Raw genomic sequence first — 15,980 nt, forward strand, 5'->3', positions numbered from 1 at the left:
TATCAGAGGAATGTATAAATAATAAAAAAAAGTAGCTTTTTATAGCTGCAGAAACTGTAGGAATGAGGAAAGAGTCTCCTGCATAATTCAAGAATTCGGTTTCTATTAAAAAAATCACTTCAAAGGTGGCAAACAGCTTGTGGATTTTACTTAGTGATAATTACCTTAGATTGATAGAAGATTTACATTTATTTTTTACAATTTCCACTTACTAATTTCAATAAATAATATTATAATAATTTTGAATTGAAATTCAGTGAGTTTCCACTTTCCACAAATAATATGACTATTTTGAAATTAACATCGGTGAAATAAGTAAATAATTGGATTGACTTAGTATGGTTAGATAGAACCCCGCCCCCCCCCCCGTCACAATTTTAGTATTGATTAAATTCAATGACATTTTTTAACTACGAGTGAATACTAATTTATAGAATCAGATGCACCCAAAGTATGCACCCACAATAAAGACTTAGCTATCATTTGTGACTATTATGACTATCATTTAAAACTATGACTAGCTATCATCACAAAGATGAGAATGGAAGATCTTGACCTTAGAAGAGTTGAACATTTAAATGATCAAGAACGCCTAGCTGGAAGCATCAGGTGATTATGGATTTCTAAACAAGCCTTGGTGTCTATTAAAGATTATTGATAGCAAAATAAAACTTCATCAGTAAATGGGCTTTACGGTGTATTAAAACTAAGTATTTTTTTCTTTTAAATGTGTTCTGACATAAATCTTTTGTAATTTCAGAAACACAAGAACATATTTCAGATTTTTTTTTGTAAGAAGAAAAAAAAAAAAAAAAAAAAAAAAAAAAAAAAGTTAGGGAATTTCAAGAAACCCTTAGTAAATGTATATGAAGCATTGTTACTTCATAGGAGGTAAGTGAGTCTGGTTATGACCAAGACATACTATTTTTTGTTCTTGAAGGTGACTTGACATTTCAAGCTCAGTATTTCAGCTAAGCCGTGTTTGAGCTAGCATTATAATATCAGCAAAAGAGTTGACATACTTTGACATTTACCTCTTTAGCATTTATTCAATGCATTTTTGTGTCGACTTTGAATAGTATATCAAACGCAATTTTTAGTAGAAGCATCCGAATATACTACTCTAATACCCTTTAATGTTCAATTCACCAACTATCAGCTTATATTTAGTTTATATCTATGCTTCTTAACACTCTTCACCACAAATAAACCATCGTTTTTTTTTTAAAAACACATGTCATCAATTTGGCTTCAATTTCGAATTTGCTGCTTCAATTTATAATTTCAGAGTCAAAAGGAAAACTAACTCTTTTTCAAACGAAATTTCGACATGATGTCAATATTTTCTGAATCGTTTGCCCACCATGTTATCAGAGAACCAGAGAAAACGACTGAATTCCTCGTTGTGTCATCAGAGATGCGAACTCAAACGCGGCTCTAGAGATACTAAGGCATTCTTTGAGTCAAAGAATGTCGAAAAAATCAGTTGTAATACTTTAGCTGAATATATAAGAAATAGAATGCAATAAAGCCAACTTTGTTGCTGCCAAGCGGATTAAAATAGTACTAAATTGAAGATTCCCAAGCAATGCAATAGATGGCGCTGATGCAGAGCAAGAATGAATGTCAATGTAGGACATCATATTTTCCCGCATTTTTTTTTTATTTTTAGTAATATATTCTGTCGATTTAAGTTGAATAGAACTATATAATATTAAAACAAGAAATAAATAATAAAGTAATTTACCCAAATTGTGCAAATTTTTTAGTAAAATCTTCCATTACCATATTTAGGGATGTATATGATGCTCCAAATGGTTTCAGTATTCTTTGAAATACTGTAAGAGACAATAAGGTTTAAAACAAAAATGTTTCTAGCCGTCTTCAAAAACTTCTTTTAAAAAATATAATGTTAAGCCTTTTGCAGCTTCCTTTTAATTCACTTCGCGCCAAGTTATGGCAATAAATTCAGCTTATCTACATTTATATTGTTACTAACTATATCAAATGCTTTTACTGGCTCATTAAATAACAATAAAAAAGAAAAATTAAAGGACTGTTGATAAATACTTTTCTACCTTGGATATTATTAATAAAAATCTAGATCAAAGGAAAGCATCATCAAAGATAATAATTAAACAATAGAAACTGAGAAGAAGAACACATAGCAAAGGAAAAACCTTCAAAAGAAGTCAAAAATTTAAGTTTTAAGCAAAGCTATAAGCTTGCAGCATGCAAGGAAAGATTCGGAGTGTGAAGGGCTTACAAGATTAAGAAATGAAGGTTGGTACAACAAATACCAGCAAAAATACGACTTTAAAAAGTAAGTCAAAAATCAAAATTACTCGTGGCTATTGACGACAGACTTGAAGTTGGAACTCCATCGCCACATGTGCTTGTTCCTCTAGAAGAAGAAGAATAAAAAATGCAAAACCCATGTAACTTGAAATAAAAGTAAAAAGTATTATTGTTTTCTAGGAAATTTGCCTGAGTAACTTCTAACACAGTGTTGACAGAAAAGAGCAAGAAAAGATAGTTTGGTTTCCAAGTGTAAAATTAAACTGCCACCAAACAATCACACTAAAATCAAATAATAATTATTGTATTTTTGGATATACTGACATTTTTATTTGAAAAAATGTGTTAAATAAACATTTGGCTGATAATGAGGCAATTTAGAAATCTATTTTCCCCCAATTCCATCCTCTAAAACAACTAAATTTACAGCTCTTCTATTTTTTCCTATTTTTTTGACGTTTCTAAATTATAGCCCTGACTTTTCTTGCCGATTCTTTTAATTGAGCCTCGTAAAACATTACATAAGATACCAGCAACCTATAGAAAATCCATGACAAGAAATACACAGAATGCATCTTTTCAAAAGAACCTCGCTCCAAATATTTTCTTTTTATTTACAAATTATCATATATTCTCAATATTAATCTATTGGTCAATTTTTACCATAATTAAATGTCTTTATATCCAAATAATACAGAAAATTATTCTTTAGCAGTACATATATGCAACACTTACAGAAAACGACTTTCTAATCTACCAAATTAACAAATACTCGTGCATTTTTGTTTACAGATAAAAAATGCAGCACTTACAGCACTTATATATATGCAGCACTTACAGAAAACAGCTTTCTAATCGACCCACTTAACAAACACTCGTGCATTTTTTGTTTATAGATAAAAAAAAAATGCAGCAGTTTCAGCACTTATATATATGCAGCACTTCCTGAAAACGACTTTCTAGTCTACCCACTTAACAAACAGCCGTGCATTTTATGTTTATTTTTTGTTTTGTGAAAGAATCAGTCATGCCCTGGATAAGATAGACCAATTCGTTTTTCTTGTTAAAAATGTATGTGATTGAAGTTTCAGAGGCTCCGAGGCCCCATGTCGAATCAATGTTTGCAAAAGAAAAAGGGTATAATTCAATAGTACTTGACCTGGCCTCTTAATAAAGAAATACATTAAAATTATTACTTAAACAAACAATATAAATTTAAAGCCACTTTCAAAGATATGACCAAGCTCGTTTGCTAAATGATTGGTACTTAGAGAGGTTGAGGCCAACTATTCAAGTAATTTTAATGTACTTAATTTCATTAATGTATAAGACTAAAATATTTAATCAATTTATTTCGTCATATCCTTGACAATTTTCATATCCTTTATCGTCTGATAAAAGCAATTACTCTTTAAGACGAAAAAAAAACAACAAAACTAATGGTAATCTTGGCATAACATTCCTTTTCTGAAATTTATACAATAGCGAAAAAGAATAAAATCATTTTATTCCTCGCTCAACCCTCTTTGAAAATAAAATGTTCACTACACTACCAAATGAGTTTCACCCTTCAGCTATTATGGTTGAGTTTTTCTGATTTTTTTTTTTTTTTTCAATTGGTATTATTTGGTATTACAATCAAATTAATTATAAAAAATAATTGAAAAAAAATAACACAAACCAGCGAAATTAATTAGCTTTCGTATAAATCCCAGGGCTATATCCAGGTGGAATGGACAGGGGGTAGGGGTGGGGCAAAATGGTTGTGGTAGTAAATACTGAGTGGGAAAGCAAACTATATTATTGTTTTTTATGTGCATAGCTAAGGAGTCTCGGAATCTTGCACCAAGATTACCTAAATAAATTATTAGCAAACTGCTAAGTGATTGGTGCATATGAAAGTTGGGACTCTTCAGGTGATTCTAAATATAATTAGTATTTTAAATATATAAAACACTCCCTTCACCTTCAGACAATACTCTTAAAGACAAAAAAAAAACAATTAGTCTTGGCATAAGATTCCTTTTCTAAAATTGATATAACAAAAGAAAAAAACCAAAAAACAGTACCATTTTCTCCATTCAACACCCTGTCCAAGTAAAAAAAAAAATTACCGTGGCAAATGCGTCTCATCGTATAGCTATTACTGTCGAGTTTGCTGAATTGTTTTTTTTAGATTTGTATTATTTGGCATTATGAGTAAACTACTCACGAGAGATGTATACAAAAATTATGTGAACCAACAAAATTAACAAAGTTTCTTACACAAATCATGGCTATATTTGGGTTTCAAGGGGGTGGGGAAATAAAACACAATTTTCACGGTAGAAAAAAGATAAATGAGAAATAAAACTGTTTATTAATTTATCTGTTGCCACTAGTTCAGAAAAGGAATCTTGCACCAAGATTACGAAAAAAATATTAGTATTCAAATAAGCTTAAGGACCTGAAGAAAAGAAGTGAAAAATAGTAGGATACTTAGGATTGACAAGGGAGTTTCGAAAATAGTGTTATGTTATATTTTCCAGGCATAGTTTGTTTAAAGTAACCCTAAATTAAGAAAAATGTTTATATTTAAGGTATATAGACTACACTTAAACTGTCAAATTAGGAAATATATGCTATTTTTTCTGATATAGATTTTTTTTATATTTTAATTTTGAAATTTCCTTAATGATAAATGTGAGTTAAATTTCAGACAGTTCAATACAGCTCATAGTTAACACTTTATTTCAGGCTGACACTAACTGGTCTAGGCAAATTCTATTTCAAAAAATTGTCCCAATTTTGAAAACTGAAAAGATAGGATTTATATTTTTCACCACAAGAGGGGGCAGAAAAAGAAAAAAAAACATTTAGCATGTTTTTGTCCTTCTTCTTCGAGTTGTTTGGAACTAAAAGGGATTATGAACTTTGGCTCGCTGCATTGCTGTTTCTATTTCACCTATTTTTGTTCAAGTTTTCTCGTTTTGGAAAAATCTGCATTAATCATTATCAATCTTTATGTTTCCTGATAATTCTTAAGATTTAGACTGATCCTTATAACTCTTTTACCAAGTGGGTTACTTATCAATGAAAATCCCTGGCTAGGTGAAGATTTCAAAGTTTTATTTCCTATTTTCTTTTACATTTGAGGATGTGCCATACACACTTTTATAGTTTTTGATATTGAGGCAAAGCCATTAATCTGCTTTTTTGTTGACATCAAAAACTAATGCGGATAGTTTTAAATCAACATACAAATTCAGTTCCAGTGGATTGTAGCTGTTTCACATTGCCATTTTGTACTGTAAGGGAGTTGATGTAAGAATTTAGAATAAAATACGATTTGTTAGCTTAAAAAAAAAACAAAAATTACCAATCAAGATTGACTTTACGATCTTGTTGACATTAGGTAAAGCAATGGAATAGGTCTACTTTTGCTGAAACTGCACTGTACATATGCAGTTTCTGAAATGAAAAATGAAATGTTGTTTTTAATTGAATTTAAATTGAAAGACAAACATGAAATATAAGCGTCACTTAATTTTAACTTTTGCGAGCGTAGAATTTGATGGTCTAGTTTGATGGATGGTATAATTTTAGGTAAAAAGTCTCCTAAATAACCTAAGATGTCTCTGAGGGACAAAATTTAGAAAAATAGCTATGAATATTACCAAAAACCCTTGAAGCTTAGTATAAGACAGAAGGGACGTTTACAAGAAGTTTCTGATAAATCACACAACCAGCTATGAAATATGAGCTACTGGCCATGGACAAAACTGAAAATAGTCAGAGGCTGTATTAGCATGATAAGATATATAGTGTGATAAATCCAGACTTGTCTCAATTAAAGATAGGAGGAGGGCCACAAATATAATTGCATAGTTTTCAGGAGAAAAAAGTTGAGCATTTTGAGAATGTGATAACTCCTGATAGATTTGAAGTAAATGACGGAGAAAATATGCAGGTGCTATAGTATGGTAGAAGAAGTTTTACGAGAAAGGAAGAGTGGTCTTAGGAAAAAGAGAGAATGAGTTGACCAGTGGTTTGAACTTAGGATAATAATTAAAAAGTGATTGAACAATCAAAACGGTTTGTCCTGAGTCTTATAGATTTTGAAAAGGCATTTGATTCCACAGCAATATTTAAGTGCAGCTTTCAGACAGATGCGCATAGAAGGGCTGGGGAATGCATTAATTTTCTAAGGATGATTTTAGGTACATGTTTGAATCACCAAATATTAAACAATAATCTATTTGGTAACCGCAGTTTAATTACATTTTGTAGGATTATAGGGAAATAAAAATTGTTAGATGCTAGAAAAATTGTTAGATGCTAGATTGCTAGATCATGTTTTATGGCTTTAGGGTGAAGTGATGCTAATGAAGGGGCTTTTGGATTACCCAGCAACAACAACAAAATTCAAAGCTTGATGTTCTTGCATGGAGTTGGAAGAGGACATAATAAAATATTTAAAAGAAAAAAAACTTCAAGGGATGGAAAAAAGAGTAGTTTCGCTCCCTCCCTAACAAAACACTCTTAAAATGCAAAAAATAAATGTATTCATAATAGACTTAATGACAGATTTAAAAAATCTAGTAAATGGAGAGGAGCTATTTTGATACACAATAGGAAAAAAAAATCTCATTTGGTGCCTTTTGTAAAACAGAATTTGAAGAAAAATCGTCATCTAGATTAATAAACTAATATTTCGAACATAATCACCTAACATAGGACATTATACCTTCAGTACATTATGGAGGATGGGTGATGGTTAATTAGCAGATATCCAAAATGATTTATCATTGCTTATTATCTTATTGAAAAAACTCTGGACATCTGGATGTCAAAATTCCCCACCATGCAGGTAATCACCAGCGCAATTGCCCTGCAAACAACTCCCAGCCAGACAAGCTTATCTAAAAGTACTCATCCTTATTTTCTTCCAATATTGATGATACTTATTAAATTCAAGTATTCAATGCTTGAAAGTTCTTATAGGAGGAATTTCTGATGATTATCTTTTGAAGTTTAAAATTTACCCTGAAGTGTCCCCAGGCGAAAAATCATACCCAATACAAAATTTGGTTATTATCTTTAATGCTACAATAGATAACATCCTTTCCTATAGTTAAAAACACAACAAAAAACATACATTCCTTAATGGTCGGTTTCTTTGATGGCTCTCGGTCTAATTCCCTTAAGCAGAGATCTCTAGCCACAAATGTTAACTAGATGACACCCATCACACAGCTTTCTATCTATCCACAAACCTCTACTTCCACAATAATCTCCCACGCAGTCCCATCCATACTATATAAGAACTCTAAAACTCCCGGCTCATCGCGCTTCCGTTCGTTACACACACACCCCACACCCCTCCCCCACAAGATTTCCCAGTGCAAAAATATTTGTTCTTGCAGCTCCCAATCAATGTAACTCACTGCCCAAATACCTTTTACTATCTGCCCAGCCTCCTATTGTTGTATTTGTAATTTTTTGATGAATATAGGGAAAAGAACACAAATATCTAGATAACAACTTTGGTGTTAAGTAGAAACCATTAATCACCAGCTTTAGTGGAAATAAAAAAAAAAAATTTTTGATATATGAAAATTGCCTAATGACACTTGGTTTGCACAGTCAAACGTAAAGTATGTATGCCGTCAGGTATGTTTACGTATGTAGAAGTATTGTCATTAATACTTATTTTCCCCATAAGATTTTAACTGTGAAGAACTGCGTTTAGGCAGGCTATGACTACCTCACTGCAAAGCAAACAGTCCTTGGCTTTTCAAAGACAATAATAAATTTAAAAAATTCCATCATAAAATGACAGGAACCCGTTAGTGTCAACAGTTACTAAGACTATTAACTATGCGTATATAAAAAAAAAGAAGAAAAAAACAAGCAGGGAAACTATAAATTATCAATACCATTCTGAGAATCGTTGTTTTTTTTCTAAAAGATTATTTTTTCCTCACTCATTCACTTACGTTTTTAATATGCAATTGAAGGTTAAGATATTATCGTTCTAGTCAAACAAGCTACGCTATCAAAAGATAAGGCAAAGTCATAAAACATTTTATGACGATATACCTGAAATCAAAATTGACGACATATCTCAAGTCAAAATTGACGACATATTTGAAGTCAAAACTAAAACACAAATGTCTTTATACAAATGTCTTTACAAATGTACAATATGCGTATATCTGACTAAAGATTTCCGGTTTATGCCAAGGCTTTTATTCAGGGTTTAATATTATTTAATATTATATTAATTTATAGAAGACATATCTTCATAAATGTGTCATTTAGGTTTTTCTTTTATTATCGCTTGGGCATTAACAGCTTGCTATATATCCGTAATATTTATGTAATAAAACCATTTAATGTGAAATAATTTAGATTAATTTGATTGAAGTCAGTATAGGATTATATGTTATTTTGTGTAACTTATTGTAAGAATAGAAATAAAAAAAAACATTAAAAGTCAATTAATTTTTGTCACATATTAAAACAGGCCTTGTTTACACCTTAAAATGTGTTTTTTTTTTACTTTTTTAATAGAGGCTAAAAAAAGAACAAAGATCCTTCAGAGCCGTTACTGGCGTATAGAGCGTTGAACTGACGTTTCAGTTACTGGGTTTCTTTCACAGGTACAAGTAGCAAGCAAGCCTGTCGCCCAACCTTGTTGCAGCAGGAATCATAGACCCCTTATTGCTAAGCAAAACATCAATCCACTATATTACAACAGGATTGACTATCTAAAACTCATTTCTAGGCTACTCACTAGGTTACTGCTATCTTTAAAGCCCTAAATTTCTAAAATCTGACGTAGATATGATTGGATACCATCACGATTTATTCAGCTCTGAACATTTCAGTCTACCTCTTAGACAAAGTAGCGATTATATAGATTATAATTTCTTCAGTTATAATACATGATGTAGTTATAATACTCATGATAACTGATAACAGCTATTGAATAGCATATATATAAGCCTAATACAAGTTTTCGTAACTTGCTGATAAAGAATAGTTAGTTGAATTTTTTCATTTCTCCAAGGGAATTGTCTCAGTTGCTAGTAGCCTTCAGAAAAACTTCCAGGTTTACGGTTGCTCCAGCAGGGTGAAGTGTTGCATCAACCATTTGTCAGATTTACCAATAAAAGTGTAATAAGAGCAACACTTGTGTCAGCAATCCAAGATAAAGATTTAAGAATATTGTTCTGGGCACCCGATTGACTGACCGTATTTCAAACAATAGGCTATACGAAAAATGCGGTTCAATACCGATCTCTAGGGCTATAATGAAAGAAAGGTTGAGGTGGCTAGGGCACGTTGTGCGGATGAAGAATGACAGATTGCCGAATATTGTTCTTTTCGGTCAACCCTCTAAGGCTGAACGGAAAGCAGGTCGTCCTCGTCTGGGGTGGGAGGACGTCACAAAGAAAGATTTAAAGGAAATAGGAACTTCGTGGGCGGGTGTAGAAAGAAAGGCTTTGAATATATTGGAATGGAGAAGGAGCGTGTGTAGCTCTGTCGGCCTCAGGTAGCTAGGTGCTGCGGTGCGTTTTTATTAGTAGTAGTAGTAGTAGATTTCACTTTTTAGCTAGTTGAATTTTAAATGTACACTTATATGTATCGTTGCATAAAATGCAATAGTTACCACATGTTGGAAAATGAGACAAGCTGGCTCAAGCATCTAACCCCAGGCTTTGATTTTGTCTTTTCGATATCGACTATTTTCTGTCCAAACCACAGAGAACCCGAATGGAATAGTTTAAAAATACTATATTGACTTTTGAGCCAGTTGAACTTATTATTTTGTGCCAGCCTTTCATCGCCATAGATGACCAGGTGTATATATATATATATATATATATATATATATATATATATATATATATATATATATATATATATATATATATATATCAAACAGGAAATACTAGTCAATATATAGTCAGTTGAACCAGTTGAACTTTTAAGCCAGTTGAACTTATTATTTTGTACCAACCTTTCATCGCCATACATGACCATAGTATAATAAGAGATCTAAAAAAGTATATGTTGACTTTGCAGCTGGTTGAGACAAATGCTTTTTAATCGTTACGGAATAAATCTTAGAATATCATCTTATAGAACCTAATTAATACTATGTATTAATGTAAAAATAAATACTATGTAAAAATTCAGCTTATGGGCGCTCATGCCTCTGCCAGTTCTATTCGAGGACAACCTTTTTTTTTACTGGCTTTCATCCGTAAATTTTGACCATTCGTCGCCACCAGGCTAGTCAGTGGAATCAAACCACGTATATCTAGCAGTTAATTTCAGAATTTCAACTAGCTTACCCTGATTGCTCAACTTTGAAAGTAGAAAAATATAGCATTCTAGGTTCTGGGAGCTGAAAGTTGAAATATTTATCTCATCCTTCTTAATCCAACAGCATAGGCACCTACCCTTAAGTAGCTTACCAACTACACTCAGTTAGCTCACCCTCACTACTCAACTTCCAAATTAGAAAAATTTAGTATGTTTGACACTAGTAGCTGAAAATACAAGTAGTTACCTCATAGAATCATATTGCTCCAGAAACTCTTCGCAATAATAATTGCAAAGTTACATCATTGTGGTCCAATTGTATTTATAATCTATGCGTAACATCATTGAAACAAATTTTCTTACCCCAAAATGTATAAAAAAAAAGAAATGTAAGATAACTGTTTCCTTTAGCCTGAAGTGCATATTAGGAACCATTAACCAGTACCGACAAGGAAAAGTTACAAGCCCTTCACTGACAAAGACGACCAAGGTCTAACAGACGAATATTGCACTGAAGTCTTTAAATTATTTCAGACTTTTAATTCGACTTCTTTTTTTTATGGGTACATCAAAACTGAAGTTGTGAAAACCCAAAAACGTTTTAAACGATAAGTCTAATAACAGTCATATTACTAAGTAAGTCACACTACTACAGATAGAAGCTGCTAAAAATAACAATAATGTACAGCAGTCAGTGGAAGTACATAACCCCTAATCCCTGAATACGACCGTCATCTAATAACTAATTCTTAATCAAAATTCTCTCACTTGTCCTTAATTTTTGTTATCCTAACTCTTTCAATTAAATAAAATCTAAACTGACTTGTAGAACTTCTTTACCCCTTAACCAAGAAAATGACCGTGCTCTAAAAGCTCCTTTTACTTGCCTTCACCTCTGTCCCTGACATAAAATGAAATTCTTTGCACCTTCAAATGATCAATAGCCAAATAACAATAAATGCTAACACCTAATAACAAAGATGGCCAAGACATAGCAGTAATTGTTACATGCAAATCCCTTCCTTCTCTTAAAGTTTGAACCAGATTTTTTTTATGATGTACACCGCAACACTGAAAATGTCAACCTCTCAAAATTTCTAAAAATCGTACACCGCATGAACAAAGTTTTGTACGAAAAACTAAACGTCGCATACTTTGATCAGTTGATCAAAGACAATTGATCAGTTGAAAAAATCCTATCTGTCTTTGTCAAAAGTTGATTTTTTGGCCACAGGCCATCTTTCTAATAACACTATTTAAAAAAGCAGTAAATAAAAGGATCCATCTTTTATTGACAATGAGACCGGGTAATCGTAACACATCTTCAGCACTTCTCAGTTTTGACCAACTTCGATTTGAAACTGGTGCCAGCCTCCTTGAATGCTTGAGCAAAGCTTTCAGTGTAAAGCAGACACATGGATCGATGGATATGCTAAAGGTCAAGAAGGGATAAATTCTTACCTATTACCCCTTCTTATTATTTATAGCTTCCCTGTTTTACATATAACTTATATTTACTCTCTTTAAGCGAGCAATTATTGTATATCTGTATACATTACTGTGAAAGACCGAAATGTGAGAATGTCGAAATTCACAGGTGAATGTCCGAAATTCCTTTTTCGCTTTGGATTCAGTCAGCCTATACATATATATATATATATATATATATATATATATATATATATATATATATATATATATATATATATATATATATATATATATATATATATATATATATATATATATATATATATATATACTGCTTTTTTTGTAGTCTCAGTTCCTCTTAAGCTGTGTTTATCTTTTTTTACTGTTTCTTAACACGAACTGTTTAATTGCTGGATTGTTTTTGGAAGTTAACCATGAAAGTTTCTTTTCTGATACATTTTACCTTTGATTGGTAACTGATTTTCTTTTATAATGCATTGAATCGTTTCTTTTGTAAAGTTTTTGCACATTAGCTAAAATATATGCTCACCCAAGTCTACTTTATAATTCAAATGTCCATTAATTTCAATCACATCACGGACAATTTGCTTAGCTCCAAGGCACTGCTAATCAGAACTTTTTTCTCAAGAAGTACGGAGTGACTGGGATTTCCAAAAATGCATTTGCTCTGAACTGAATTCGTAGATTCAGTCGAATTTACTGCACATCTGTCAGAATTTAAGGGTTTTGTCATGCTTAGTGACGTTTTCCTAAATTTTGAAATGTTTTGCCAGCGGTCAGTCGCACAGTATTTAATATACCCTTATTCTACGAACGTTTACCAAGTTTTATCTTTACCATCGTTAAGGAGATTCATGACACTTGCGTTACTTTAAAAGATAAATTTCTATGCACTTTTGTGCACCCGTCTAACTGACTGTATTTCAAACAGTACACTGTGTGAAATATATGGTTCTATCCCGCTTTCGTGAACTATAATGAGAGGAGGGTTGAGATGTATAGGACACGTTCTGTGGAAGAGAATAAGAAATTGTCAAAGATTTTCCTTTTTGGTCACTCACTAGGGCCAAACGAAAAGCTGGTCGTCACTAAATGGGATAAGAAGAGGTTGTAAAAAAGGACTTAAAGGAAATTGGAGCTTCTTAGGATGGTTTAAAGAAGAAGCTTTGAATAGACTAGGATGGAGGAGGATCGGGCGCAGATTTGTTGGCCTCATGGGCGTCGTTTGGAGGTGGCAAGAGGGGGAGGTATTTGCCCCCCCCCAATAATGAGGAGAAAAATGTTACACATCCCATGTCGTTTGACTATCCAGATATGGACCCCTCTTGCCCCCCCCCAAGAAAAATGCTGGGGATTCACCCCTGGTTGGCCTCATATGACTTGATGCTTCAATGAGTTGCTAGTAGTAGTAGTAATAGTTTTCTGTATAGTGTAAAGTCGAGATTATCAGTACTGCGAACAGTCGACAAATCTGGAACGGTATTTTAACTTCTTTTTCTGTCTCTACAGTGGAATGCAGATATTCTAGAAATTAGGGCCATATATTAGGGTGTTATAGAAAACCTTTAAGCTAATCTTTATCATAATTTGAAACTGATATCATCATGCCTGATACGTCCCAAAAAAATGACTAAGAAAGTGTGAACCTAACGCCCAATTCTTAGCATGTTCAATGTAATTATTTTCAAATAAACCTGATGGAGATATACCCTTTATTTCTTGCTAAACAGAGGCTCGAAACAGAAAAAAAAAATTAGGATAGGTTAGACACTCTAATCAAACTCATTATAATGTCAATTTCAAGCCCTATTGCTGATTCTTCGATTAGAAGACTTAGTTTGTAGCAAGTGCTCAGATGTAGTTTATTGATGTAATGAACTTCGACATTTTCTAACTATTAAATAAAAAAAACAAGTTTTTTTAACTGAAAGTAAGGAACGACGTTAAAACTTAAAACGAACAGAAATTATTCCGTATATGAAGGGGCTGTCCCCCTCCTCAACGCCTTGCTCTTTACGCTAAAGTTTTTTTATTGTTTAAAAAAATAGAGTTGTGAGAAAGTCAAACTTTAGCGTAAAGAGCGAGGCGTTGAGGAGGGGGACAGCCCCCTTCATATACGGAATAATTTCTGTTCGTTTTAAGTTTTAACGTCGTTCCTTACTTTCAGTTAAAAAAACTTGTTTTTTCTATTTAATTTTTTAACGTTTTTGAATTAATGCAGGTTTTGATTTTGGCTCACCGTACATGAATAATTAAAACAAAATTTTCATATTATATTTGGTTAAATGGCTTTTTCGAAACTTTTTTAATTTTATTTACGAACGTTTTTATTAGTAATAAATATACGTAACTTAGAATTAACTTACGTAACGAACTTCTATATTCATAAATTTTTAACACGTATATTAGGGGTTCGCCCCCTAGTCAATACCCTGCTCTTTAAACTATAGTTCGAATTTTTTTTCCAGTTCTTTAAAAATGACCTCTTAATCACAATCAGTTGATCAGTTGAAAAACTTGTTCTTTTTTATTTAATTCCTGATCTTTTTCTTTAATAATGCTGGGAAATCCGGCGCCCCCTTCATAGCAATGTCCTTCCATATAGCCCCCGCCCCTCTCCGTCCCCCACCTACCCCAAAAAATCTCCTCTGAAAAAGTCTGTATACTTCCCAATAACCAATACAATATGTTAACATTGAGTAAAGTTCATAACTTTCAGCCCTCCCCCTGGGGACTTTGGGGGATCAAGTCATCCTAAAAGACATTTTTATCATATTTTCAACCATGCTGAACAAAATGGCTATCTCAATATTTTGATCGGGTGACTTTGGGAAAAAAATGAGCGTGGGAGAGGACTAGTGGCCCTCCATTTTTTTGTCGCTGAAAAAGATAAATATAAATTTTGATTGCACTGCGAATTACCCTCTCCCCGCGATATTCTAGGAACACTGGGTCGCTACGATCACCCCTGGGGAAAAAAAAAAAAAAAAAAAACAAAAAAACAAACAAATAAATAGGCATCCGTGATCTTTCTTCTGGCAAAAAATGCAAAATTCCACATTTTTGTAGATAGAAGTGTGAAACCTCTACGGCAGGGTTCTCTGATACGCTGAATATGATGGTGTGATTTTCGTTAAGGTTCTGCAATGTTTAGGGAGCATTTCCCCCTTTTTTTGAAGATCAGCAAAATTTTGTCAGGCCCTTAACTTCTGATGAGTATAATTAAACTTGATGACACTTATATATTTGAAATCAGAAATAAAATTTAATTCTTTTGATGTATCTATTGGTATCAAAATCCCGTTTTTTAGAGTTCTGGTTACCATTGAGCCGGGTCGCTCCTTACTTACAGTTCGTTACCACGAACTGTTTGATTTAAAGAAAGATTGTCAACAAAATAAAGTATCCGTTACTTTTAGAGGTAGCTCAAGTGCTATAAATATTCTTACTTCTGGTAAAGGCAAGACCCCAGTTACTCGTCAAAGAGGGTATATCAAACGTCGTGGAGTTTTATAACTTATTACATCGGTAGAACATTCTACACGTCAAAACCTAAGGAAACGTCTACCGCAACACAGCAAAAGCGTAACATTAGCCTTAAATCCTTATAGCAAGGCGATATTTTACTATTCACCTCTGAGCAACTCTATTTTTGAAAACTCCAGCTGCTGCGTTTTTTTAGGAAGCAGTGTTAAAAAGTAGTAGCCTGGGGATTGGACAAATTGTGCCTGAAACAATTGAAATTTAAGAAAACTTAAATAATAGAACTTCATCCAATAGAGGCTTGGCCTTTTAAATAAAAAACAAATTATGGATAATTAAAAAAACAACTCATGAATCAATGACTCTTTTTGTTAGCCAAAGATGAACTGTTATAAAACATTAAATCGAAGGCTCTTTCATTTTATTTTGGT

The 15,980-nt window shown here is 32.6% G+C and overlaps 1 protein-coding gene across 1 annotated transcript in view; it reads right to left on the bottom strand.

Moving 5' to 3' along the window:
• LOC148956173 (coiled-coil domain-containing protein AGAP005037) overlaps positions 1-15,980 on the bottom strand; it is a 398,884-nt gene that overhangs the window by 4,765 nt on the left and 378,139 nt on the right. The gene's annotated exons all lie outside the window — the stretch shown is intronic.

This window comes from Artemia sp. Qi Xiang Cuo, chromosome 1, assembly GCF_049724085.1.
Source record: "Artemia sp. Qi Xiang Cuo chromosome 1, ASM4972408v1, whole genome shotgun sequence".
NCBI classification, from domain to species: domain Eukaryota; kingdom Metazoa; phylum Arthropoda; class Branchiopoda; order Anostraca; family Artemiidae; genus Artemia; species Artemia sp. Qi Xiang Cuo.